The 6737-nt window shown below is 37.3% G+C and overlaps 1 pseudogene; it reads left to right on the top strand.

Moving 5' to 3' along the window:
• Positions 1-843: 843 nt before the first annotated feature.
• LOC114054023 lies at positions 844-1437 on the top strand (annotated as a pseudogene).
• The last annotated feature ends 5300 nt before the right edge of the window (positions 1438-6737 follow it).

The following is a 6737-nucleotide window of genomic DNA, read 5'->3' on the forward strand; positions in this document are numbered from 1 at the left end:
ACAAGGGAGGATTCAATATTGGGGTAGAGAGGGGTATTATACGTATAGGGCTATAGTCAGATATAAAAACAAAAGGCAGCAACAAATAAATAAATGTTAGCCTACTTTCTCTTTCAAATTGATTCAGTTTGGTTTATGTTCATGATTATGATCATTGTAATAATAGTTAGGATCTTTTCTTTCCTTTAACCTTATTCCAACACCACCCTACCTGCATTCTCTTTCTTCTCACCCAAAATGGAAACTCCTTCCCCAGGATTTCCATCATCTTCTTAAAATGTTTTATCGACGCAGTTTGTTCTACATGGCCGTCGCTTCTCAATACTTGGCCTCTTCCCGTAGATCTCTCCCTTGTAGCAAAGAAATACAGTTAAGCAAAACAAACCAACATACTGACGATGTCTGAGAATGTTTTACTCTATACCCAAAGTCCACCATCTCTTCGCTGAGATGAAGGAAGCATACCTCACCATCCCTTTTTTGGAATCCAGACTAATCAATGCAGTGATCTAAAGTCTTATGGCTTTTACGATTTTTTTTCTTGATTCTACTGTTCTGATTACATACACACACACACACACACACACACACACACACACACACACCTATATGGAGAGAGAGGGAGAGTGTATTTTTTTTGATATTGCTTAATTGCATTATATTGGTACTTTTTATCAATTCAACCAAAATTTCCCAAATTTTTTGGAATTCCTCATATTCCGGCAGTACATTGAGCTCCATTGAGACAACGCCGGGGCAAGAAAGAGTTGGATAGGCACTGGGCTACTCTGTGCAGGCGCTGAGGGAAAAGTCATCAAAAATGGGCAAAGGTGATCCTTTGTGTAAACTTGCCGAGAGGAACCCAAAAAGAAGCACTCAGATGCTTCTGTGAACTCAGAATTTTCTAAAAAAAATGCTCAGAAAGGTGGAAGACAATGTCTGCTAAAGAGAAAAGAAAATTTGAAAATAGGTAAAAGCTGATAAGGTTCGTTCTGAAAGAGAAATGTAAACCTACATACCACCTATAGGAGAAACAAAAAAGTTTAAGGATCCCAATGCACCGAAGAGGCCTCCTTCGGCATTTTTCTTATTCTGTTCTGAGTATTGTCCAAAAATCAAAAGGGTGCATCCTGGTCTTTCTATTGGAGATGTGGCAAAAAAAAAAAATTGGGAGAAATGTGGAATAATACTGCTGCAGATGACAAGCAACCTTATGAAAAGAAGGCAGCTAAACTGAAGGAAAAATATGGAAAGATAATTGCTGCATACTGGGCTAAAGGAAAACCTGATGTTGGTAAAAAAAAATAAAAAGGAGTTGTCAAGGCTGAGAAGAGCAAGAAAAAGAAGGAAGAGGAATTCCTTATATTCCTTATTTCTTGTGCCACAATAAAAAACACATCACATTCATATGCCACAATTTATTCAGTCATTTCCTAACTAAAAGACAACCGCTTTGTTTCCAGTCTTTTTCTTTTGCTTTCCTTTTTTAATAAATTCCACCCAAAAATGCTGTGATGAAAATTCTGGTAGCTTTTCTACTGTCCTTGATCTTCTTGGAGTATATGTTCACTGGTGGGAATTCTGGATCAAAAGATATGAACAATTTCATCACTTTTGTGGTACAAAATTGTTTTCTAGAAAATGTAGTTCATTGATTCATTCATTTAACTTTCAGCTTCAATATTGGTTATTTCTGTTTTTAACATTATCTTTTTAATAGGTAGAAAATGAAACTTCAGAGTTGTTTCAGCTTTCATTTCTCTTATTACTGGTGATCTAGTACATGTTTTTCTTATGATTGTTGATCATATTCATTTCTACTTTTGAAAACTCTTTACTTGTATCCTTGGACCACTTATCTACTGGGGAATAACTCTTAGCTTTATATATTCAGGAGGTTCTGGAGCCAGCTCATACTGGCTCATGATATTACATTTTTAGTGGAAGCATTAACACCTCAGAAATTGGCAAATACTAACTACAGAGCAGGACTTGATTTTTTGTTTTGTTGATTGTGATGGAAAAAATATTAATAAATGAAGATTAAACTTAAAAGTGTGTCATGCATACGTTTTTAAAAGATTAGTTGTTAAATATTTACCAACACATTACTGTATGTATATGTGTGTATACATATGAATGTATGAAATTTTGTTACGTAACTTAGACTTTTATCAAAGATATATAACGTAAAAGTATTTTCACAATCAATACTTTCTCTTATTTTAGTAGGATTGTGTGTGTGTGTGTATGTGTGTGTGTATGTAAAAAAACCTTTTTTATTTTCTATGATTTTGTTTTTTGTAACCTTCTCTGTCCCTTGTTTGGTTATGAATTTTCGTCACAATCTTAGATCTCAAAGGTACCTACCTATCCTTCATGCATCCAGCTGCTCCTCAGGGCATTTTATCATCCATCCTGCTGTGTATGTCTAGATCACCTAACAGGGAGATGCCCATGTTAGTATTTCCATTTTTATTTTCTTCTGACCAGCTTCAAGTGGCCATGTGGATAGCTTCTATTTTTCACCACAGCTGCCCAGCTATTGAAAAAGTCAGTGTAATGAGTTTTGGTGGGGCCAACTCCTTCCCTCCCCCAGCTATACCACCACCCCAATGGGACAAAAACCCATTCAGAGAAGCCTGTGACCTGTTCGTTACTTTGGTGGTGACACTCAACTACCAAGTGCTAGATGGAATCTACAGGGAACAGTGTTTCTCTGTGTTCCCCTCCCCCCCCCCCCGCCCCAAGTGTCAGAAAAGTTGAAGAATTTTTGCTTGAGGAGCCATTATGAATGATTTCTCTGTGTTTCACTACATTTCCAAGGGGAGTTAGTTTTTTAAAAAATGTTTCAGTTCTGGGGTAGTTGCCTTTATGCTGACTTTCCAAGTATCAAAATAATCATCTTAGTAGTACGAAAAACCTAAGCAGCTAATGGCAGGATTAAGGTAGCAATGATTTTTCTAAATACCCTTTCACATTTCTATACCTAAGAATCAGGATTCTGAGTATCTTTAAACAAAGTTCTCTTTCAATTTACATTTTTCCATTTAATAGTATTTTATTTTTTTCCAATTATATGGAAAGATAGTTTTCAACATGTTTTATAAGATTTTGAGTTCCAATTTTTTTTCTCCCTTCCTCCCCTCCCCCTCCCCAAGACAGCAAGCAATCTGGTATGGGCTGTACATGTATAATCATATTAAACATATTTCCACATTAGTCATGTTGTAAAGAAGAATCAGAACAAAAGGGAAAAACCACAAGAAAGAAAAATAAAAAACAGCAAAAAAGAGAAAATAGTATACTTCAATCTGCATTTGGTCTCCATAGTTTTTTCTCTGGAGGTGGATAGCATTTTCCATCTTCAGCCTTTTGGAATTCCCTTTATATTTTTTTAAGGGCCTAACAAACTTGCCTCTTAAACACTGCAGCAATTCCCTTACTTAGTATGTTGGCCATATTTTAAGTGTTGAGTCCTGAATGAGAATATTTAGAGGATCCTCCACATACCTCTTTCTGTCTTGCTGCAGACACAGTCCCCTCTGGGTTTACGAGGCACCATTAATGTCAAAATACATGACAATAACATAGAGATGATATACATTTCATATACTCATAGAATGTGAGAACTGGAAGAAACCTTGAAGAACATGTAATCCAATTCCTTCTATGTCCAAAAGAGGAAACTGAGGCCCAGAGGGGTTACTTACTAGGAAATAAATAAGGTAGTGGAAGAATGAGGACTAGCATATCTTTCCTTTATATTGTTGTTGTTGTTCAGTCGTTTTCAGTTGTGTCCTACTCTTTGTGATCACATTTGGGGTTTTCTTGGCAAAGATATGGGAGTAGTTTGCTATTTCCTTTTCCAGCTCATTTTACAGATGAGAAAACTGAGGCAAATAGGGTTAAGTGACTTGCCCAAGGTCACACAGCTAGTAAGAGTCTGAGGCCAGACTTGAACTCAGGAAGATGAGTCTTCCTGACTCCAGGCCTGGTACTCCATCCACTGTGCCATCTAACTGCCTTTTATACTATACCCCCTCATAGTTCTATGCCTAATTGAGATAAAAAAAAAAGGCAATAGTGGAGGAAAGGAAGCTATTTCAGGACAAAAAAAACCCACAATAGAAATGTCATAATTTTGCAGATAATATTGCTAAAGTTCAAACTCAGACTGATAATCCACATTATGTCTTTCCACACAATTACCTACAGAGGTCTGTTGATACAGATTTAATCTATGACCTAGATAATTTTCTAAAAAGAAGATTAAATTTAGGATGATAGTCACATCAAATCTTAGTGGATATGGAATCCCAAGACAATTTGGAACAAACATTAGGTGCTCAAAAATATTTGTTGACCTGATTTACTCCCTGTTGATTTTATTTGCATGACCTCAGTCACAAAAATCTTTTTGAACCTCAGTCTACTCACAACTGTTAAATTAGGGTATTGTACTCAATGAACCCTAATATTCTTTCAACACTAAAAATCCCATTATTCGAAAGTGGAAAAGACTTTCTCTGATAGTAGCCTGTACTATTTTGTCATTACATAGCATTTAATTTATTATGCACAAGAAGAAACAATAATCTTTTTCCTAGACTCCTTTTCTTAAGAGGAACTCAACAGGCACAAGGAAACACAATTTTTCTATTTAAAGGCTAGCGTTCCTTGTTGCACTTTTTCTTTTGCCTATGGGAAATAGGATTTTATTTCAATTCAGAAGTCTTTTTTTATGATGTATCACATTTTTATTTATTTTTGTTAAACATTTCCCAGTTGCATTTTAATCCACATTTGCATTTTAATTTAATTCCGCCACTCTGGAGATTTACATTCTCGAGTTTGACACCTGTCTTATATGGTGCCTTTTCCATCACTTACTTCTCCTAAGCAGTCATGATGAAGACTTTGCTATGGCCTGCTTATAACCAAGCAGATTTCCAATGACTGTGGGGTCACAGAATGCCAGAGTTGGTAGGGACCTCATGGGACATCTGATCCAACTCATCCCTGAGCAAGGATTGTATCTACAATGAGAAGTCCTGCAGTTTCTGCTGCATGATGGAGAAGGAGGGGGAACCCCAAATCTCCTAAGGCAACTCATCCCACTTTGGAAATAGTTCTCATTGAGAGGAAGTTGTTTTCTTCCAGTACAATGAAATCAAAATTAATCTAGAAACAACTTTCACCTTTTGGTTCTGGTTCTTCCCTTTGAGGTCAATCAGAACAAATCAAATCCTTCTAATAGTGCAATCTTTTGGCTGTTTGAAAGCAACTATCATATTTCCCTAAGTCTTCTCTCCTTTGGATGAACAGCCCCAGTGACTTCAATTGATCCCCAGAGGGTGGTGATCTGAAAGTTCCTCACCATCCTGGAGGCCTTTCTCTTACAAGCTCATCAGTGCTTTCTATTAAACGCATCAGTTTTCCATTGATTCTAGCTTATTGGCCCATCCTTCATAATCTGTCTTGATCACAGTCACACCCATGCCAGAAAAGTGTAAAATTGTGATAGTCACATTCGCAAATGTGATTCACAGAAATGCTATTAATACTCCCTCGTTCCGAATTGAATTTCTGGTGTAGCACAGACACTGCAGCTATTCTCTTAAAACCTTCTTTTCTTTGGAAGTGGGAGTCCCAGAGGGCGGCTTCTACTTTTCCACTCAGGGTTCTAGAGGCTAACTGAGGAGTTGGGGAGGGTCATTTCTCTTGTTCATTAACCCCAACTTATGAGCTCCCTTCATGTTTGTCAATGACGTAAATTGACCAATTAGACTCATCTAACTTTTAGTTAGGACTATCTAATAGGGTGGTATGGTAAGATCAGTTGGTACAAAACATCCTTTTTCCGCTTCTTCGTCAATTGTGGGATACAATCATATATATATATATGTATATATGTATATATACACATATATGTTATATATTTACATATAAATATATAACACACAAATATATACCTATGTGCACACACATACATGTATACACACAGGGGTGTATATATACACATATCTGTGTATGTATATACACACATATGTATATGTATATGTGTGTATTCGTGTGTACAGTCCAGGAAGAAATGTTTAGGACTAAAACTTAGAGCTCATGCAGCAAATTTAGAGCCTACAGCTCCTGGACATCCTTGGTTAGTAGTCCTTTTCTCTCCTTGGTGAAGTGCTCATAAAATTCCCTTCAGGTACAGTGTAGTATTCTGCTCATTTAGCCAGCAAGTATCTATTAAGCACTGATTATGTCAGGCACTGTGCTAAGCACCAGAGATGTGCAGAAAGGAAAAAACACACAGTCCCTGCTCTGGAGGAGCCCGCATTCTAGGGAGACCTAAAGTTAACTTTTCTTCAATGTATCTAGTTTGTCCTTGGCTCCCAACGCAGCTACTGTTATCAGCTGTTCCAGAGACAAGGTTGGGACAGTCTTCTGAAACTTTTAGAGTTCACAAGGTTTTGCTTTGTTCAAGGGGACAGGAGGAAGAGGAGAGGCCTTTCTTTTCCCTCCTCCCTTTCCCAAGTGACTCCCTCTCAGGGGCTTGGCTGAAATGATTTCTATCATTAGGCTGGCTGGGTACTTGAATGCTCGGGTTACAGACTGGTTTCCTGCTTTATACAAAACCCATAGGTCAATACCAATAGGTGTCTTAGGCAACATCATTTAGAGTCATTTGTTGTTTGTTGTTGTTTAGCCATTCCGTCCAACTCCTCTTGGGA

Source organism: Vombatus ursinus, unplaced genomic scaffold (genome assembly GCF_900497805.2).
Source record: "Vombatus ursinus unplaced genomic scaffold, bare-nosed wombat genome assembly UNPS02014812.1, whole genome shotgun sequence".
In the NCBI taxonomy this organism is placed as follows: domain Eukaryota; kingdom Metazoa; phylum Chordata; class Mammalia; order Diprotodontia; family Vombatidae; genus Vombatus; species Vombatus ursinus.